At 41.0% G+C, this 22,866-nt stretch overlaps 1 protein-coding gene across 2 annotated transcripts in view; it reads left to right on the forward strand.

The window, feature by feature from the left end:
• Nucleotides 1-22,866, forward strand: part of LRMDA (leucine rich melanocyte differentiation associated) — a 1,125,425-nt gene that overhangs the window by 178,705 nt on the left and 923,854 nt on the right. The gene's annotated exons all lie outside the window — the stretch shown is intronic.

The following is a 22,866-nucleotide window of genomic DNA, read 5'->3' on the forward strand; positions in this document are numbered from 1 at the left end:
AAAAAAAAAAAAAAAAAAAAAAAAAAAAGAATTTTAAACATGTTTCGTATTATCTTCTTTACTATGTTTGACTATTTTCTGATAATACAGCAAAGTTAATTTTATCATAGATTGTGTCTGAGTTGTCTCAAAATTTGGTTTTATATAATCTTTATTACATAAAAGGACAGTTTATATCTGTGAATCAGTAACTTTGTAGCATGACATTGGTGAAATCTGAACACCTGAGACATAGTGCTAAGACTCCATAGAGCACTCTTGTATGGTTTGATTTGAAGGGATTTAGAAAGGCTAGAATATATCACCAGATTCTCTCTGCCAGGGTGTCTGAAATTCCTGTTTCCCTCTTTGCAGTTTCAGATAGAAAATGTATTTACTACTAAGTGGAAGTAGATTATCATAAAGGCAAAACCTCAAAGTCACTGGGAAAGCATTCTAAAAATGCACATGCCTAGGCCATATCCTAGACCTACTGAGCAGCCTTGTTGAGGGCAGGGGCTAGGGTTGATCTAGGTTGGTCCCAGTGCCTGGGAACCACTGGATTAAGATCCAGATGGTTTCCGTGAAGTGTATATTTGGTGAAAAATACACTGTAACTTCAGCAGCTATTGTGGTCTTGGATGGAGCCACTTTATCAGATAAACTGTAGTCACCTCCAAGGCATATGTACATTCAGATATGGTAAGATCCCGGTCTTGGACAGTTCTGGGTAGGACAGTGCAGTGGGAAGGAGAAGCCCGGGGAGGCCCGGGTGGCAGCATAAGGACATGCAGGGAAGGCTGCCAAGGTTTATCAGTTACAGCCTCTAAGTGGAAGGAGTGCACTCCTGTCATTTAACAAATGGCTGGTTGGGAATACCTGGTGGCAGCTTGTGTTTTGGGCAGATTGGGAGAATTTGGCCAACTCGGTATGTTTGAGTGTCCCCTTCTATGTTAAACTGTCTTGTAAATCTGTACTCTGATGAAGTAATTTGTATTCTCTCAGTACACTGCTTTCATTATGCTGCTCTCTTCTCAGAACTATTCAGTGGCTCTCACCGACTTGTAGAACCAAGTAGTCTTTTTAGTTTGGCACTCACTGCTCCCCTCTGTCTTTTCTTTCTGGACTTCTCTCTTGCTACTTCTCTGTCTATACACTCTGCTGCAGCCAAACCATTGCATCACCTTGCAGTCATAACTTGTTCTTGCCCATTTTTCAGGACTCTGCTTCATCTTCCTGGATTGCCCCATGGGTTCCCTTCTCCCTCAATCATTCACAGTTCTTGAGGTCAAGCACCATTTCTGTTTCTTCCATAAAGTCTTACGCCACAGTGTATCCGTGTCTGAACCTCTGCTCCTTTGGAAGATAATTCACTAGGGTAGAGTAGGCAACAGAAGACCTAACACTACCGAAGACTAACCTTGGGCAAATCAACCTCGCGGGACCTTTGTCTCCTTGGCTAGAAGATGAGAACATTGAGAATAAACATCTTTCCCTCCCTCCTAGGAAGATAGGATGAGATGATGAATGTAGAGAAGCTTTGTGAATAGCAACACACTGTACTTATCAAAGGGATATTCTCTGGGAATTAATCAAAGACTGACTTGAAACTGCTCTTGTATTGCTGTCTTATAATGCAATTCACCTGCTGTATTGTTGTTTAACGTTTTCTGCATCTGTCCTGACTCTAAGTTGCCATTTTCTTCTCTTTGTAAGTAATTACTGACTTAAGAAGATGCTATTCATTACAAAATAACACTGTGAAAGTGATGGCAAAATTTACTTCCAAGATATTCATTATCTTTAATTCTTTCCTTTCTTCCTCCTTTCCTCACAGTAAGCACCTATCTTTATGTAGTTGTCTTTATCAGACTATATATATATGCGTGTGTGTGTGTGTGTATGCGTGTGTGTATATATATATAAAACTCTTGAACAATGTGGGGTCAGGGGCACTGACTCCTTTGTGCAGTCACATCCAATAAAATTCACATAAACTTTTGACTCAAAACCTAATTACTATAGCCTAATTTTGACAAGAAGCCTTACCAACAATGTAAACAGTAGATTAACACATATTTCGTATATGTATTATATACTGTGTTCTTACAAATAGTAAGCAAGGAAGAGAAAATATATTTATGCTTTTTTTTTTTTTGGAACCAAGTCTCACTCTGTCACCCAGCCTGGAGTACAGTGGTGCAATTTTAGGTCACTGCAACCTCCACCTCCTGGGTTCAAGCGATTCTCCTGCCTCAGCCTTCTGGGTAGCTGGGAGTACAGGCACCTGTCGCCATGCCCGGCTAATTTTTTTTTTTTGTATTTTAGTAGAGATGGGATTTCTCCATGTTAGCCAGGATGGTCTCGATCTCCTGACCTCATGATCCGCCTACCTCAGCCTTCTAAAGTGCTGGGATTACAGATGTGAGCCACCGTGCCTAGCTGAAAATATATTTACTCGTAAGTGGAGGTAGACTATCACAAAGGTCTTTATTATTGTCATCTTCACATTAAGGAGGCTGAAGAGGAGGAGGAGGAGGAGTAGGAGGAGGAGGGGTTGGTCTTAGTGTCTCAGGGGTCACAGAGGCAAAAGAGAATCCATGTACAAGTGAACCTGTGAAGTTGAAAGCTGTGTTGTTCAAGGGTCAACTGTATGTATGTATATACCCCCCATCTTGTTGTCCTGTTTAGAGTACTGTTCCTTTGTGTACCTGCTGGATACTCTCAAGGGGAAGCTATCTGCAGATCTTAGGGAAATTTCTCTCCCAGTATTCGTAGTTCATAGCCCGTGAGTAGGTTTGCAGTACACATTGCTGATTTTAATCAGTGTCAGCAGTTGTAGTTCATTGCTGTGTTAGGGGATACATGCTGTAAGGTGAAGGGCAAACACACAGAGCCTCAGGGGTTTTTCTATTCTGGGCTGAGACTGAGAAAAAACGCATGGCCCAGTGCTCCTCTTCCAACCTTTATTTCTAACTCATATTCCCTGAACGTTTCTTCAGCATCACAGTCTCTCTCTTCTGAAAATGATCCTACCTACTGGCTTGCTGTGAGACAGCAACTCTCCTTGAAGTACAAGCTCGGGGGAGGCAGCATCTACTTCAGGGTTTGGTAGATCTGGGTTTACAGTTACCTCTGCAGACCTCATGACCATGTGACCCTTGTGTGCAAATCGCTTAATTTCAGTCTTAGTGTCCTCATCTGTAAATGTAGCAGTGTATATTCAGGGTCCTAGCAAAGTGCATTCAGTCATTTTATGATGTTCAGTTTCTTCTCTCTCTCTCATCATGTTTGGTTCTAAAAACATTAGTCCACCCTTCCTACCACGTTGTGTCATCCATGCTCATCTTGGGTGCAGGGTCTGCTCTCAAGGCAGCCAGCAAGAGTCCCGGGCAAGCACACTGTGAACAGGCCCTCCGAAGTACACAGCCTGAGAGTGCACTCTGCCTGCTCCCTGAAGGACAGTTGGTACATTCACAGACCAGGCCAGGTCATGTTTTCATCAGGGAGGCCAGTCCCTTTTTAGCTTACTTTAATCTTGGTTAACAGTATCAGAAAAGCAAAATGTTGAAAGAGATGTACCCTTTATGGAATAAAAGGCATACAATTCAGTCACGTGTGCGACTCAACACACTTACATTTAAAATTTGCAATGTAGGCAGAACATCTCATTAAAAAATTTTAGCCTTGATAACCTACAGGGGTGTATGTAGATAGGTCTCAGGTTGAGGAGCTGGCTGGTTGTTGTTGGTTCTGCTGTGGATTTTGGCTGGGGGTTGGGCTTCTAAGCAGCGACTTAGGTGAGTATTCTTTCATGTGCCCTAATGCGTGATCTTGGTTATGCAGAAGTGGTTCTCGGAGGTTGATTCCTGTGATCTTGCTCTTCTGGCTTTTAGTATATACAGTCGTGCTCACTTTGAATGGACTTCCCTTTCCTCTTAAACAATGTGACTTGTCACATTCCAGTTTTAACTTGCTTTTCAAGACCTGGTTCAGATCCATCTTCTCTGTAAATTCTTCCCTAATTGCCCCTACCTTAGTGAATGTGAGTTACCCCGGTAATAATGGCAGGGTGGGTATTTCATTTAACAAATCGTATGACTTTGTGGTCTCTCTTCTATTGCTATTTTGTTTTTGCTTTTTTAATTTTTAATTTTTTTATTTCAATAGGGTTTTGGCCAACAGTTGGTGTTTTGTTACATTAATAAGTTCTTTGGTGGTGATTTCTGAGATTTTGGTGCATGCATCACTGGAGCAGTGTACACTGTACCCAATGTGTAGTTTTTTTATCCCTTACCACCCCCACCCTTTCCCCTAAGTCCCTAAAGTCCAATGTATCATTTTTATGCTTTTGTGTCCTCATAGCTTAGCTCCCACTTACGAGTGAGAACATACAATGTTTGGTTTTTTCATTCCTGAGTTACTTCATTTAGAATAATAGTACCTAGTCCATCCAGGTTACTGCAAATGTCATTATTTCGTTCCTTTTCATGGCTGAGCAGTATTCCACACACATACCACATTTTCTTCATCCACTCATTGATTGATGGGCATTTGGGCTGGTTCCATATTTTTGCTGTTGCAAATTGTGCTGCTTCCTATTTCTATTTTGAACTTCACTTTGAACTTTGTGGTTATCCTTTTACACACATGTGTGTGCCTGCCTTATACTTCTTTCTCCACAAAGTCTCATGCAGTACTCAGCACAGAGTAGGTAATCAAAAACTGTGCTGGTGGTGGATTGGAATGAATGACTTTTCCTTCCTCATTCTCATTCTCCCAGGAAACTATTCCTTTTACACTCCTGGATAAGCTACTGTGCCCAGTGTTGGTTGGTGTGTCCCTTGGCAGTCATTGGGCACATACAAGAGAATTGCCGTCTCATGGAGGTGGAAGCAGGTCTGTGCAGCATAGGAAGGGGAGACTGATGAACCACTGGTGTTTATATGTCCTTGTTCCTCCTGGGCACAGCAGTTCATTCAGACAATTCTCTGGTGTTTGTGAGCTCTCTGAGCCACCTGTGAGGGTGGCTTAGACACTGACTGTATTAGATTGACAGGACACTTCTCTGAGGTTTTGCTGGGACCCTGATCTAATGTGGTTTTTCCCAGGGTCTGTGGAAGAAGTCTGGGCTCTCTCTAAGTAGAAAGAGACAATGAGGTAGATGAAGGTGTGTGGGCTGCTATTCTGCGCAGGTTGAGTGCTGCTTGGTGATCTTCGACTCTCTCTGCTTCTCCTCACCACCGATTATGAAGGTGTTTTAGCCATTTCTTTAAAACACATAATCCAGGAGTCACAGCATCTTTAAATGCATCAATCAATACTGACTCGATAGTGTTGCCAATTGCCTAGAACTCAGGCAAAATTCACCTACTTTGGACTTACACAATAAATAAATTGACTGAAAAAGCAGCTGTGTGTGTATATACATGTGTGCATGTGTGTTGAGAGAAAATGAACTCAAATTATTTTAGGGGGATGTATTTAGAGATGATGGTATAAGAGGAGAGAACATTCATAAGGCATTTTCTGTGAGCTTGAGAGAATAGATTCAGACATAGACAAAGATGGGGGAAATATGACATTAGTGGTGTTTTACCATGAATTAAGAACAGTGAAAAAATATAAGATACCCCAAAGATAAGAGGATCAAGACAGATCAGATGTCCATGTGCTTAAATGGGGTATGTGTGTTTAATTATCTTCTTTCTCCTCCTTCCTCCAATCCCCCTTTTAAGCAGGCCTCCAGGCCGTGGTGCATGTAGACTTGTCTACTGTTTTTACTTTCTGCAAAGTCATATGTTTTTAGCTGTGATTGCAGTCACTACCAAGCGGCTCACCTTGTCTTGAGTAATGAGAATAAACAACTGGTCACTGCACTGACCACTGAAACTAATAAAGATATATAGCGCTGGGCTGGCTTAGGGAGTCACAGACGCATTCTTAAACTCTATGTGACATTTATACCAAAGGAACATGATTCCAAACTCACTCACTGCTTACCCATTCTGAGAAAGAACAAACTATTTGACTGATGGTTTGCTAAATTTAATATGCTTAGCAAGTAAAATTATTGCCTACTCTAATGCTGTGTAATTATTAAGATACACTGCTTTTAAAAATACCAAGTGAATAATATTGATTTAGTGAACTGCTATTTAGAAAAATGCCAGCAAAGGAGGAATATTTTATTTTAGCTGCCTTAGAGCTGTAATGGGTCTGGGCTGAGATATGCATGTGGAAATAAATTATGTACAAGGTAAACTATTTTGTTATACAGTACCCATAATATTAATTAAGCCGTAATTTTACCAACAATGCTTTAATTTAACAAATAAACAGGAATCATCTGTACCGTTCTTTCAAATATATAACTTTGGGACCGTAATAAAACATGCTGAAGCACCTGCAGTTAATTGTAAAGCAAACAGTGAGACTAGCAACTTTAAAGGGTAATTGTAATTTATAATTTATTTATTTGACTTATGCTGGATATAATTACCGTTATAATGCATTATTATTTTCAGTTGGGCATTAGATCTATCTGATTCCAATTTAACGCAGGCAGCCTGACAGAGCTTTCTTCCTGGGCCCCTTGAAAGTGGGCTCTGCTCCCCTCCCTTCCCTGGAATGGGAGCTTGTAAAATAAAGAAGAATGGATGGGCTACTGTCAAAGACAATCCTTGTTCAAAGCTGTAAGAATATTTTCATTTCCATTAAAGCCAAGAATTTTTCCTGCCCTTTCAGTCCTTTAGATAGCAGTATTGTGGAGTGACATTGTCAGGGTCTGCACACAGCTCGAGCCACAGTGAATGGGCCCGGCTAGGATTCTACAGGGAAGGGGTGAAAGGGACTGACTGCAGGAGCTCAGCATTTTCTTAAATTCGAGTCTGAGATTCGCTAGTGTTTATTGTTGTGGTGCTTTTGGGCTTTGTTGTTGTTGTTATTTTCAAGAGCAGCCTGGAAGGAACAGCACAAGGAGGAAAAATACCACCACGGAAGAAAAGAAGCAATTATAGCAGGCTGTTTGTTTGTGGCTAACAGAATGCTGAAATGGCAGATTTGCAAATTTGTAAGAGAGGGAAGCTTAGTGTTCATCTTTATCAGCCAAAGTGGTTTCTTGTTAGCTGAGCAGCAAGCTAGAAAGCAACCGATTTTGACAACATAATTTACATCTTTGTATAAAACTATTGCTGGCAGCCGAACTAATTTGTGCTGGATTAGGTTGTTTGTCTCTGCTGCTGACTAACCATGCAATCTATCAGAGGCCGTTTTCAAATATCACTTTTCAACTGTGCCCTTGAGAGGGGGAATTGATCGGGAATATACGGAGCAAAATTACTCCAATAACTTTATAGAAGAAACAATTACGGAATCATACAGATGTGAATAATTCTGAAAAGCAGAAACAAATATAATGAATTTAGCCCTGTTTCTATCGTTCACGTGCACATGAAACTTATAAATAATACAATAACATGTTATTGGCTCTGTTTCTTCTTTCTGGATCTTGGTTGTCGATGACAGAATTAGGGGAAAGACTAAGAGAGGGCTCAGTGGAAAAAAATCTTGGGAGATGATACTTGAGTATTTTGAGATACAGGTTTTATGTGGGAATGTCACTTATGAGACGTTGGAGAGAATAGTTAATATACACATATCCCTTAGAATATGTTTTTTTTTTTTTTAAATCCAGGATAGGTTTTATAAGTTTTGGAGTAAAATGCTGTGATAGAGAAAAAGAGATATCAGTCAGGCAGATATATGTGTGTTATCAACATGGGTGATAAACGTGAATGTATTTTATCACATATTTCTACATTAATAATTTTACGTAGAAGAGGAATGGAGTCTCTCTTATGCTTTTAAGTGAATATTTTAGATGTTTATTCCTGTCCTCCAGGGAGATCTAGGATGATAGAATAATATAAAGAGGGCAAAAGGCGGGGGTTGTGGAATTCACAGCTGATAACCAAGCTGGAGTTGTTTATAAGATGCCTGAGATTAGCCCGCAAACAAAAAAACCATTAAGCACCTATTATTTTAAAGCAGTGGGCACATTTTTCATCACTTTCCTCTGATAAATTTTCACTTGTGCATCCTGCTCCAGGTAATTAATTGCTTTCAGTTCCGAGGAGTAATAATGCAATAAATTATGCCAGTATTTCTAGTCAAAGGATCATATTGCAGCTTCCTAACCAAGGCAGCACTAATAACAATCCAGGAGACTTGTGGGCCACGAAAAAGCCCCATTATTATAAATTGGTTATGTAAAGAGTCGCAAGACCAAGTCTTCAAAATTGTTTTCCGACGATGTGATTCAGGGAAGTTTGCACATTCATAGGTTTGGGCTGGATAGTCCTATGGTAGGATCACAAGTTACTCTCAGCCCTGGAAGCTTTGCAGACACCAGCCACACAGCAGTGACAGTGGGGCTGTTGCCGAGTTGGGGCAAAGCTTGAGTGGGAAGGACCTTCCTGGTGGTAGTGATTCTGTGATAATAGTTAATGGTGTGTTGAGTGCTTGCTGTATGCAAGCACTGTTTTGAGCACTTTACATGCACCAACTGTATTTGATCTTCATAACAACCCTGTGAGAGAGGACTATCAATATTCCCATTTTAAAGATGAGGAAATTGAGGCACAGACAGCTTAGGTGACTTGTCCAACTGATAGGAGAGGCAGGATTCAGATCAAAGCAGCAAAGCCCCAGAATCCATTTCTGTCTTATCCTGTGCACCGTATTGCATCTCAGAACGAGATATTTCCCTGACTCCAGGCTGATTGCAGTAGATCAGGGTAGGGTGGGGTTGGAAGGGGTCGGTGGGTACCACTTATTTGGTAAAAGTAATTTTGTATCTTCCTTAGTTATTTATCCAAAGGAACACCCCATTTTGTTCATCTTCTCTCTCTAACCTGTAGATCTCTTGCTGCAGCTTGTTTATTTCTCTTTCTAGGCTTAAGTGTAACACAAATATCTGCTCATTCTCGTTTCTGTAAAATACTTCAATAGTTACTGTTCTTTCATTCTATCCCCCCACAGTCTTTTCCTTTCAAGTTCCAATTTTATGAAAAGTATTGTAGAGGAAGGACTTTTAGAGACATCCGTGTTTTTCTGTATTACATGGTGTACTTTTAACTTTTAAAGTGGATAGTGTTGTTGTTGGTTTTTTTTTGAGGGTCTCACTCTATCACCAAGCTGCAGTGCAGTGGTATGATCATAGCTTACTGCAGCCTTGACCTCCTAGGCTCAAGCTATCCTCCTGCCTCAGCCCCTAGGAGTAGCTGGAATGACAGGCGTGCCTTGCTGTGCCTGGTTATTTTTCTTTTAATTTTAATTTTTAGTAAAAATGGGGTCTTTCTATGTTGCTCAAGCTGGTCTTGAACTCCTGACTTCAAGTGATCCTCCCACCTTGGCCTTCCAAAGAGCTGGGATTACAGGCCTGAGCCACCGCACCCAGCTAAGAGGATGATCTGTTTTAGCTACTCATCCCCTACCCATGGCACAGACATGCCTTGCCACTGAAAATAGCACACGTGGCAAGAGAACCAATTGTCCTTGGTCCCAGCTGCTCATGGAATGACAGCCCCACATAATTCCTCCCCACAATCCTTTGACAAGGTAGAGGTTTTCTTGCTGCCTTTACTCTTTCTTGAGTGGTTTATGTGCTGGCGGGGTGGGGGGAGTGGGGGGCAAATGAATGTGCTCTGGCAGAGAACCTGGGGCTGACAGATCAAGTAGAGGTGGAACCAGGAGAAGGAGACTGAATTGAGGAAGAAGAGAAGAACTTCTCATCTTCAACCTGAGGCTGGGGTGAGAAATGTCTTACCAAACTGCTAGGGAGGGGAAGGTCCTCTTGGAGAGTGTTTAAGGAACAGGGTGAGTAGGCTTTATGGAGTTTTGCATGTTTTCATCCTAATTCCTGTTCCAATGACAAGATCTAAAATCCACCACTTGGCAGGTTACAGTGCAAACTGGGAGGTAGAGAGCATTCCACTGTCCGCAGCTTTCCCTGGGTATCCACAGCGAGGGAAGCTGGGGCAAAACAGACAGCTGCTTATGTGACAGCAAAGCGATCTTATGCTGCCTGTATGGCCTGGTGGTTGCTGGGCTATGCTGACTGACAGATAAGTGGACAGGCGGAGGTTGGAGGGTCACTCTTCTGTGTTGGTGACAACATCCTTGTCTGGTTTTCTACAGCCCCATCTTGGGTGGGCATTCTAGTTGTTGCTCCAGCCATTGGGCTTTGACCTTAAGTTACTACCACTATGCTGTGCTGTTCCTTGAGCTGAGGTGCCTCATGACTGGATGCTTCACTTACTGATTCCACCTGCCGAGCCCTCCCTGGAGGAAAGGCTGCATTGGTTCATGCCACAGGAGTCAAAGACTATTTTAGGGTTTGACCTGACAGATGGTCAGTGCTTACCCTTGTAAACAACGTCTCTTGTCTAAAGTAGTAACCTGTCAGTTAAGCTTGTATTTTATTTTCTATGTATTTTACCTACGAGTGAGGTCTTAAATTCAACTTCAAATAGTTATTTACACATATTAGTTTTCAGACACACAATGTTATTTTTATATTATTTGTGAGCCAGGGGTTGAATTTCCTGAACAATGTGGGGAAGTCGGTGGAAGGGAGAGGGATTTTCCTTGGAAACTGTCTCCCCTGTAACAGTTGTCCTGTGTTCTTCTGTTCTCTAGATATTTGAAGACACGGAAAAAGATGAGTTTTAGAAAAGATCAGGGGTCTTTAAAGAGGATGACTTATGGCAATTTTGCTTCATGTTTGGGGCTGATTGAAAGTCAGGAGTGGAGAAGGTTTGGGCCAAAGATGGGATTGATGAGTCTGGCTGTTCAAGCACAGTCCATACAGACTCCACAGAAGGTCAGTGAGACAAAAGGCAGAGGGCCTCAGTTACTGCTGTGGCCAATACTCACTCAAAAGCATGCCACAAGAGTGGTAAGCACAGCAGACAATCTACCATGATGCCTGGATCTCACTACCAGCAGAAATCTACCTCTACCACAGGAAGAAGAAAATCGCCATCTCTGAAGCCCCAGGCACCTGCTATGGGCTTGCTTCCCATTTGGGGAAGATATGAACACTCTAAACTGGGAGATTTCAGATCTATTCAAGACCCAGAAAAGATATGTAGAATCTTCATGAGGTAACAGTAAAGGTTTTATAAATACTTTTTTTAAAAAAAAATTACAAAAATAATCATGTTTGGAATTGCTTGCTTGATTCTCTGTCTCTCCTGTTTGCTTTCACTACTGAGTGGGCAGGGATCCTGTCTGTCTTGGTCATCATATCTTCAGCATTCTGGATGGTGCTTGGCTAGTGATTGGCCCTCAGTGATATTCTTCATTGGAAGAAGAGCCATTGTTAAAATTTGGAAAATATATCTAAGTACAAAGAAGACAATAAAATATCACCCATAATCAGACTATGCTGAGTTGACTGCTGTTACAGATTTTCTTATGCAACTTTCCAATTTTTTCTTCTGTGTATTTTCCTACACCTACAACTACTAATACTGATAGCTATATTGTCCACTCTCAGAGTAAGTTGATTGTGCATAAAGTTTTACATTTTTGTTTGTCAAATTTATAAAATTCCCTGATAAATGGCAGCACAACATGATGGACACTGGTCTATGGCTGGAGCTTTATATTATGAAAAATGCGGCTGGGTGTGGTGGCTCACGACTGTAATCCCAGCACTTTGGGAGGTTGAGGTGGGCAGATCATGTGATCAAGAGATCGAGACCATCCTGGCCAACATGGTGAAACCCTGTCTCTACTAAAAAATACAAAAATTAGCTGGGCGTGGTGGTACGTGCCTGTAGTCCCAGCTACTCGGGAGGCTGAGGCAGGAGAACTGCTTGAACCCAGGAGGAGGAGGTTGCAGTGAGCTGAGATCGTGCCACTGCACTCCAGTGTGGCACCTGGCGCCTGACGACAGAGCAAGACTCTGTCTCAAAAAAAAAAAAAAAAAAAAAAGAAAAATGATGCTAAGTTTGAGGGTGGAAGGTGTAGAAAAGGTAAGATTTCATTCTCTCCTTTTTATATTGTTCCTTTTGGGTCACAGAAGAACAATTGTACTACATTTTCTGTTGATCTATAGACTATTCATTTTCTAGCTCTGAACCTGATTGCACTGAGGATCAAATGTACTTCAGAGTGAAGATAGGAATATGATTTGGAGAAGAAAGAGAAGTGAGGTATTGCCCAGACTAATGATGCAAACTATCGAAACAATTCAGTCCTTTTCATAAAAGTCTCCACAGCTTGGTTCCGCTTGCTGGAAGCCCGGCAAACATTGGTGGAATGCTTGTGCTCCGTGCTGCAAGCCAAAGCCGGCCCTCCCCCAGCACTGTCAGCCTCTGACAGCTGGCATGACCAGACCTTCAGCATACTTACCCATTAGAACTGCTGCTGCTCCTCAATGGGGCTGGCCAGGCACATGCCACTGATTTCCACAAGTCCACCTGAGTAATGCTGAGAAGGTGCAGGTTGGAGCACTTGGAAAGTCATGCCTTTCACACTGCTTTTGTGGTATCACTGCCTTAAAGCACCCAGGAAAGCCAGCAGCCTCCTCATTGCCCAAATAGCCGCAGACCCCAAGATAGGTCAAATCCCTCTAGTAGCATTTTTAATGTCTCCCCTTCTTCAGGGTTTCACCGCTTTTCCAGACGAGTAACTGAAATCTCTAAGTGTCAAGCCTTTTGCCTCTTTTCTTGGTCTTGTTAGACCCGGCCACGGAGTACTCGGCTACCTCGCTGTGACTCCCCAGATACTGCCCCGGGGCAGAGACCTCCTCTCATCTGAGAAGAAAAGCTAGGAGGCTGAGTTAGCATTCAGTATGAAAAAGGCCCTGCAGTCATCATCTTCATCTAGTTCGGAAGAAATGGTGGGCAAGTGAAGCTGGAAGGTTTCTATTAATATAAATGATGAATTGTAGGTTTTCTTTCCCCAGTCTTTTCTTTTTTTCTTTCTCTTCCTCCTCCTCCCCTTCTCCTTTCTGGAAAGGGTCCTCAACTTTGTAATTCTAAAACATGTTCTCCTACATATGTCATTGCTCTTTCTAATAGGATCTGCCAGAATCACTGTGTGCAGAGCCCTGCATTTTCATGTTATTATCTCATTGTCTATCCTGAGTGTTATGGCCTCACAACGACTTCCTAACTAATCAGCTATTTCAACTTTCATTCCATAAGCTTTATGTCTGAGTGTAATTAAATGAGCATTAAGTCCTTTTTTTTTTTTTTTTTTTTCGCAAAGCCTGAAAGTTCTGATATTACAGTAATAAGTGTGAAGTGAATTTTGAATGGCATTTATATCTGTTCATGGGTTCTAAATGTTTGATTTGCATAACTAGTTAAAATGATATCAGAGCAGCATATTGATTTAATTCCATCTCAGAAAACTGTTAATTAATAATGATAATAAATGTGTCAGTCCTTTATTATCTGCTTTGAATTGGTGATGATAGCTATATTAATACCACTTCAGTAATAGACCTCTGCTGGCTATTGTTGGCAAAACTTTCATGGCCTGAATCACCTGCAATCAGGATTTAGAAAATTTATTGCAGAACAGTTTTAAAAAGAACAGCCATTCCATCATATATGTAATTTTATTAACACCTACATTTTAATTTAACATTTTATTTACATAAATCATTGTGATCAGAAACTTCAGGAGCCTTTTAAACAAAGGCACTTTTTCATTTTTATGTCCCAAGTTAAAAGTTGATGGAAGGCCTGGGCCGGGAGTGATCCCTTGTCGCGGAGTTGGCAGACCCACAGCCCTCCTGCTGCATTTGCCTCCTGGCTGCGTGGACCACTGTCTGGCTCTCATCGTTAAGGCAGAATTCGCTGGTTCTGTTGCAGTGCACAAGGGCTTGTGTTTGTGTGGGAATGGTGTGATTGCAAGAAGCAGGAGGGCCATCCCCCGCCTCCTTTCCCACTCTTTGAAGGACTACCATAGTTTTGGAGGCCAGTCTTTGCTAGTTTCTGTGGGCAATGCAAATACCAAGATGGCCTCTCCATCGTTGAGTTTCTGGCAAGCAAGCAGAATATAAATGTCTGTCTTGCAGTTTCTAGGCATTTCCCCAGACTGAGAGCTCCAGGGCCTAGTAGTGCTGGGTTTCCAGATGAAATGTCATAGTCCCAAGAAGAAATCTTCTGTGAGGCTCTCAGAGGCTTGATTTCCATCACATTCAGTAGCCAAGACTGTTGATGAATGTGTGTTGAAAATTTCCAAATCTCTCTCTCAACTTTGTTTATCTACAAAATGGGTGACTGGTTAGTTTCAATGAGATTTCATAAACACACTCACATGTATATCACCAGGCATAGCATTCAAAAGACACTTAATAATTGGCAGTCTTCTCTTCATTTCTCTCAAGGTGTGAGCACACATTTACCCAACCCTGTCCATCCACAGACTGAATAACAACTTGGGCAGCCTTCATTCTTGGAATCAGCAGGTTTTCTAACTGTTGGTTCTAGGAAAAGTGGCTGAAGAACTTGCCACTTTCCCCATGAGGAGTTTGCCCCGGGCTTGGCTACATGCATATAACCGTGGTCTGTGTACTTGGGTCCTGCTTCCCTCCTTGTCCCTCATGTCTGGTTCACATTCATGGCTATCAATGGCTATCAGGGGGAGTCTGTGTGAGATCTGCTCATTTTTTCTTCTGCCCCAGAGCCAGGCTTGAACTTGCCTTTACCTTTTGACTTTCCTGCTGACCTCTTCTTAGGAAGCACATTTGTAACTGTGATCCCATGTTTCCACAGAATCTTCTCATTGATTGTCACTGAACTATGGCCCAGAGAGTTTTTAACATGCCCAAGACCTCATACCCCCTCACCCTAAGTCCTGTATCCCTTCTACCTCCCCTGCTGCTCTACGCTGGTAGCTTGTGGGACCTCATTGCAGCCACCTGGTGAAAGAACTCCAGCTTCTTTTGCAGTTTCTGGTCATGACTCCCCTTTTAATATCCAGGCAGTGAACCTCACTGTACCCCCTCCTCCTACCCTACATGTTGCCAGGAATAGAGTGCTTTGGCTGTAAGATCAACTTCCCGAATCTCCCTTAGAGTGATCCCATCATCGATCCTTTTCATTTTATGATGGGGGAAAAAACCCTCACATCCTTTGTGTGAGCCTGTGATGGATTAGCACAGCTTGGAAGGAGTGTTGCTTTCCAAACTCCTGTGGGTGTGTCTCCAGCTGAACGTTCCTCTCCTGACTTTGATTTCTCTCTTGGTGAGTGGGGGTGTAATTCGCCTTGACATCGCTGGCCATCAGTGCCACAGTGAAGTGGGCCTTCTTTGACTCGAAGTGACAGCTCTTGGCCCCTGTGACATTGTTTCCATAGATTTGCAATGAAACAGTTTTATATTTTGCAAAATAGAGTGATATCCTATGCCTGGCATTGATGTGGTTTTCGCCATGGTCTTCTGGAGGGTAAAGCTGTTTCCATTGACCCACCCTAAATTGATTCCCCGATTCTGGCATCTGGGCACATTGCTCTTAGGCTGCCTGGGATGATGATTTTGTTTGTTTGGTTATTTTTAAAATCAGTGTTAGATGCCATAATGTGTTCTTTCCTTGGATGTATCCTTTCCCTATTATTTTGTTGGCTCCTAATATTCCCAGACGTTGGCCGTGCTTCTGGCAACCTTTATACTTCTGCTATTCCACATCGCATAGCAGACAGCATCCTAGAGAAGAGTTAGCTTTGTACCCTCCCCTGGGAGCTTGGTCACTAGTGCCTTTCCCATAGAGAGAATTTGAGATAGAGTCAGAGGGATATCAGCTTCTTAAACCTTTGTCTAAGATGTGGAAATCTTCGGAAAGATGATTAGGGAAAGGCATTGGGCTGTCCATTGGAGGTCCTTACTTTTCAGAGAGGCTTAAATTAAAATCTGGTTGTTCTCAGCATTTTCTAAAAGTACTTGGAGGCAGACATGGATGTTTAATTATCCCATCTAAAAAGAAAAGAATGTCGTGATATCTTTTTTTTTTTCCCTTGAAAGCTCTAACCTTTGGACTTTGAAATTCACTATCTTAAGTTAGCCAAGAACGAGTATCAGGGATGGCTTTACTAATAAACTCTTAGACTTATTAAAATGTATAGCAGTTAGAGAAATATTGTAGTGTTTTATCTAAGCTTGCAACCTTCAGACTGTCACCTGAGTTATATGCCAAAATGTGCTGGGGAATGAAAAAAACATTGGATTTTCTTTTTTGCCCCCATATGTGTCTAGTGGAGAGGGAACCAAGCTGACTTTGTATCAAGTGTAGGGAGAGCCTGTGTCTTTTTTGACACAGAATGGCCGAAGGTATCCCTAAAGAGTAAGGTTAGTTTTTTAGTTTTTTTTGTTTGTTTGTTTTGTTTTTTTTTTTTGCCGAGAGTCTTTCTCCCAGTGTTCAGAGCCAGGCAGCCACGTCTGCCCCAAGATGTCTGGTCTGGGCTTTTGCCTTGTCATTGACTTTGCTGTAAGGATTTTCTGAACAACTCCACGCAAGTGTTTCTGACAGTGGCTCCTCCCTGTGGGTTAAGGGAGGAGGTCCCAGGGAAGCAGACTCCTGGCAGGAGATGTGGGGAGGGCCTGAGCATGTGTTTGAGAGGAGATGGGATGTCAGGCTCAGGAAACTTCTCTGGAGCTGTCTCCCAAGGCATTGAGAGTATTTACATATAGTCTGGAAAAAAATTAAGACCAAACTTCGCAAAGTGACGGCTTTTCTTTTACAGCTTTTGTGTGCACATTCTTTTAGATCCTGGCCTGGTTCTTTCTCTCTAGTGGCCACAAACCTTATGGTGTAACTTTCTAAATGGGGAGAAGAATGTCCAATTTAGAGCCTGTACTTAGAAACCTGGGAATAGCTGGTTTGTGAAGTTTGGTGGCAGTGAGTAACCCATTGTGTAAGTGGAGAAGTTGTTACTGCAGAAGAGGCTCAGTTTAAACATCCTCCTTGATAGTGTTTGTATGAATTCGAGTGTACTTTTCTTCACTCCCTGTGTGGGTTTGTATCCTTTAGCCCCAGCTGTTTGTGATAATTCACTGTCAAAAACATAATTAACAATTTTGTAAGCCAAGTTTAGTGATGTTTTCACATTCATGCATTGAATGTCTTTTCTGTCTTAAGCCAGTTCCATCTTTTTAATTTAATGTCCTTCCAGCCCCAGCCCCCAAGAAAACCTGTTTCCAGAAAATTTGTCATTCTAACATCTTTCCAAAGATGGAATTGTATCAAAGTGGACTTGGGAAGCTATATCGAAGTAGATTTGGAATACAGATGTGGATTGTGGTGTGGAATTGCTTTGGAATTCAAAGCTCGTTGTGTAGACTGAGTTGATGATGGATCCAGTTGTGAATAACTTTTTTTTTTTGGCAACAGATGATGTCAGTGACAGTTTTACAACTAGGATTTTAGTAGACTAGAAATAGTTGTTGGAATATGGATGAGAAGGCAAGTCAGAATCAAGTTTTTAGTCAATAAAATAAAACCAAACAGTTAAAAAATTAGGGAAGATCTATTTATGTTTTTTATTTGGATGCACAAATTATAGTGGCTTCACCCACAGTGTACTGTTTTAAGCATTCTGTTTTAACTTTCCGATCTTAGGAAATTTATTAATATAAACAATCTCTTAGGGTCAAAGGAGAAAACCAAATTTTCTTAAGGGAATTCAAAATTTATTTCTGATAAAATATTCCCAGTAAACTAGCATTGGAGACTTAACATGATATAGACTCTTTACCTCAAATCAAAAGAAAACATCTTTAGTGGCCCTGTGTTAGAGAAAGTCAGGGTAGAGATAAGGCTGCCCATGTCCATTGTGATTTAAATTCAGTAGTTTCTTAATTTTGAAAGATCTTGCCTAGAGTTTGTTGGTCCCTTTTATGATGAATCTGACCATTAAACATTCTATTTTGTCCTGCCTTTGTTTACACGTTTTAAGAATGTGTTGCTAACCTTTAATGAACTGGAGGTTTTACCTGCCTCCCCCCAAAATCCCTATTTCTCTGACTTCTTTTGAATATCTGGCAATATGAAGCTTTCTCCTGAGGGTAACCTCAGAATAGAATGACAGCTACTGCCTGTAGACACAGAGTGGCATTCCCCAGGTGACCAGTCCTCATCTGGCTCAATTCACTCTGTATGTTACCTGCCTGCCCCAGTGGACATTTGAGCTTGCAGTCACTGCCTTGGCTAATGCAGTAAGATAAGAAATTGCAAACACAGGTACACTATAAATAATGAAAAGGAGGAGATAAAAATATCATCATTTTTGAGTGAACTGATTGCTAATCTAGAAAAGCCATCCAAATCAACTCAAAAACTATTAAATCAATCAGAGCTATATAGAGTAGTTAAAAATATTGAAAATCCATATAGCACACAAAAATGGAGGGGAAGGGTGGATATATCTTACTTCCAATTAACACTAACAACAAATACCTACCAATTAGAAAGAAAGAAAGTGGGATTTATATAAAGAAAACAAACATTACTGAAAAAATAAAAGATGAATAAAGGATGAAAATGACCGTATTCCCAAATAGTCCAAATTTACCAATTTGAAATCCCATGAAAAGGTAGTTTTCCCATCTCCAAAGGGTCCATGAGATTCCTTGACACTCTTTTAAGAGAAATGTGAGAAGTTGCTGGCTTGCTTTGCTCTAGGTGCCTAAGAAATTAGGACCTGTTTGCAGCAGTTTCCAGAAAATGGGAATGAGGGATGCAGGCTCTGATGATCTTCTTACTACATTTGTGTTTTGAGTTAGTAAATCAGTAATCGATAAATGACAGACTGGACCTCAGCTGTCTTTAAGGAGCTCTTTGCCAGCAGTTATTTTTATTTAACTTTTTAAGGAGCTACCTTCGGACCAGGGTTGACTGGAGCCCTGAGAATTGTGCCTGTGTGTCTGGGAGCAGGATTTGGCTTTTCACAGAGGATGATGGCCTTGTTTCTTGCCTTCCCTCTATTTAATGACTTTTGAGGAGTTGAGGCCATTGGTTTGCTGGGTGGTTTCTGTTTTCAAAGTCTTTCAGTTTTTGGAGAAATTTTAGCCTGTCTGTTCCCTCAAAATAGAGTTCAAGGTTCTAGCCTTAAAAACATGTGCCAGGAAGCCTAATTTTCTGTCCATAATTAGGGCCACTACCAGCACCCACAAGGGAAAGAGATGAAGAATGGGTCCGAAGTGGAACATTTCTGGTTCTACAGTTACAGGGATTGTTGAAAAAAGATGCATTTGATTTGAAGGACTAAAAGAATTGGCCATTACTGACTTTTAAAAGGATGCCCACGCTAATTTTCATGATTATATTGTTTGCACAGAGGCCCCTACCCCTGCATGTTACATTGTCAAGTTCACGTTTTTCCTTACTATTGTTTCTTAACAGTTGGTCTGCATTGCCCATATTTTCTGAGAAACCCATGGGCTGTGGTTGTGGGCTTGTACTGTTCTCTGTTTACTCATTTTTGAGCAGCCACGTCCAAAGTCTCAACGGTTGGAGCAGGAGTGGAAAGTACTTGTGCTTGAGACTTGTGCAGTTGTGCTACAGAAACTATCTTATTTAAGAAATTCAAGATTCATAGCACTTAAGATTTTGTATCTGAACCAAATAAAATTTTAATATAGTTCTACTGATTAATCGTATGCAAATGTTAAAGTAATTCAGTGAGGATTTCTTTTGCGTGTATCTACCTATCCACCTATGTACATATGTGTAGGTACAAGAAAAAGAGTTGAAGGAAATATTAGTTATTTCTGGGAAGAAATATTGCATAGAACATACCTGCATCAGCTTTAGATTTAGACCTGACTTCAAATCCTGATGATGTCACTTAGGAGTGGTGTGGCAATTTGACCTTGAACAAATTACCTAGTCGCTTTATTTCTTTTCTTTTTTAGGTTTTCCTTTTCATTTTTAAATCATGTAATCTTGCTCTTTCTAATATCTAGCCACTTTAAATCTCAGTTTCCTATGCCAAACAATAGTGAGGGTTAAATTAGAGAATGTGGTAATGCATGTAGCACAATGCCGGTGAATGCTAATCTCTCAGTGAAATATATAGCTATTGATATCATTATCATTATTTAGGCAACAGGATTATAGGTGATTTTAATTGCCTTTTTTTCCAATTTTTTCATGAGATATTTATAAAATAAGAAGAAATAAAAATTATTAAGCTTTTTGATAAATTATACATGGAATTTTCTAAATTGATACAGAGTGATATTCTTAATTCATTAGGTAATAAAAATCCAGTGAAGGCCATCAGGCCCATCAGCATGAACAGCTTTCATTCCACCTGCAGTTTAGCTACTCTTAAGGATTTACCCCCCGTGGAGTCCACCAGGCCTGGAGATCTCTTCTAAGACCAGAATTGGCAACGTCTTTTTTTTTTTTTTTTTTAACCTGTTCATTGGGTATCCATCACACATCTAGGCAATCTGAAAGAAACAAAAACAGCGAACAACCAACCAACCAAAAACAGTTAAATGAAGGGAAAGTATCCATCTAACATATCTATTGAGCACTTACAATATGCTGCCTTTTAGTTTTACGTGCATTGACTCGTTTACTTTTCACAGGTAGGAATTATTATGCCTTCTCTACTGGAGGAGACTATTAATCAATTTGAGGTTCTACAGAAACTGGGAAAGTGGAGATTTGCACTTGGGTGTCTCTGACTTTGAAGCTTGTAAGGTTAACTGATAGACTTTACAGTTACTTCTCTTTTGGTGTTGACCGGGGTCATGACTTAACACTGATTCAGTTCACCTTTGTGTGTGACGGTGAAATGTTTGTAGCCAGTTCTGTTCTGATTGGTTCAGGTCTGTGCCATGTCCATTAAATACTGTGAATATTACCTGTGGTCAGGGAAAGTTGTGCTGCTGTGGGAAGGCAGATGTGCTTTATTTGGGAACTATTGACGATATATACATGGAAAAATGGAGGCAAGGACAGAGAGGTGGAGGGAGGAGGTAGTGAAAGAGGATAAAGAAGCAGCAGCAGAAGTGAGTAGAGAGAAGGGATATGGAGTGGAGGGAGACATGAGGAGCATCACTTGCTCCGGGAGACTAATCTCTTACTGGCTGTCCTCTTGGAAAGCATGTATAGCACATAGTGTATAGCTGTGTAGTTTTCTCAGAAAGCTGCACCAAGATCCTGAGCTATAGAGACACTTCTATGCTTTCCTTGGAAAATGTTGAGAAGGAAAAATTTGAATCACTTGGTTCCTAAGCTTTCAGAGAACAGAGTCTTTTTAGGATTATTTTACATTGATCATGGCAATGTCTGTCACACGCTGATTTCTCCCTTCCCTCTGGGTCTCAGCTGTCTTCCTAATAGGCAGCTGCCCGGAGTGGAGTGTGGCATTGTTAACCATGAGGGGCGACTGGCCTGTCAGCTTGGCTGGCAGGAACCTGGACGCTGGAGGCGCCTGACAGCAACCCCATTTGCATGGTGTGCAGAGAGCACCTGAATCCTCTTTCATTAAGTGTTACACCCAAACACCAGCAGCGCTGACAAACAGCCAGAGACCCTCAAATAACTTCCTTTAGGTCTCATCCTTCATGAGGACAGCATCAGGGGGTGGTCATTTCCAAATTTTTTTGTTCTTTATATTAACCTTTGAAACTATTTTTCCAAGTAAGATTTCTTCCACAGAGCCCCAATAGAGGATGCAGACCAAAGAGAAGATATTCTGGCTAAAGAATGGGGTGGAAAGCCCGAATCCCAGCCGCTTCAGAGAGTGTCTCCATGGAATCCTCAGGTTCCTAGGAACACGGTTTGAAAACTACTGTTCATGGCATAAGGCAGGTTTTCAGTGGTGTGGGATTTATCATCTTGGTTTTTCCTTGCTTTAACTGAGCGACTCCTGGAGTTTGCTTCCAAGGTTTCTTTCTCAAGTGGCTTTCGGAGGAACAGGCAAAAGGTTAAGAATAGCATCAAAAATTAAACCAAGCCCTACTGCAAGCCAATTGTAAAAACTGTTCCCAATGGCTTTGGGGAAGAGAATGTGACACTGTGTAATGACTTCTTGGAAAATTTGTTACTTTTTCCCCTTTCTCTATCTCCTTTCATACTTCTCTCGCTCTTCTTCCCCCACCCATTCCTGATTTGATGAAACTGTTTGTGATGTCCAGCATATATTTTGCTGCACACTGTGTCTTGCTGTACTTTAGCAATTTATAACTATGATCAATGTTGTGACCTTAGGGAAATTGCTTATATAATTATAGAAAGTTTACAGTTGTAAGACAAGGAATGGGGAAAATATATCACTGTAAAATATAAATATGTTTAAATTACATTTAGGATTTGGAATAGTTCCTTGCTTGTGTTTTACAGAGTAATCTGTGATTTAAATCAGGTTTAGTTGTGTTTTTTCCCCCCTAAATTGGGTATTATAAATCAAGAATAGATGCTGGATATAGCACACAAGAGGATTTCTTATACATTTTAATGTTGCATAAGTAAGAAATACCAGTAGTTCAGCAGTAAAATTGCAAATGTAAGCAAAAGTGAAGATTTTTCCAAATTTAACTAGGTTGCATTTGTTTAGTAAACTCCAGCAATAATTTACTGTTTTATTACATTTGCCTTTGAGATCTAGGCTGACTTTTTTGTTCCGTTTCTTAAGAAAGAAAAAGGAGGTATGTTACTATAATTGCTCAGAGCTAGAGAAAACCATGAGAGTACCATTTTGTTCTCCCCACCTGTGATACATAAACTTAAAAATTCAGGGAAGATAGGATTCTTCTTCAGGTCAAATGTATTTGTGGATTTATCAGTCACCCAAACAAGGCATTTTTTTGGTTGGGTCCGACTTTCCATTTGTGCTGTCTGTGATAAGGCT

This window comes from Cebus imitator, unplaced genomic scaffold, assembly GCF_001604975.1.
Source record: "Cebus imitator isolate Cc_AM_T3 unplaced genomic scaffold, Cebus_imitator-1.0 Scaffold11, whole genome shotgun sequence".
NCBI classification, from domain to species: domain Eukaryota; kingdom Metazoa; phylum Chordata; class Mammalia; order Primates; family Cebidae; genus Cebus; species Cebus imitator.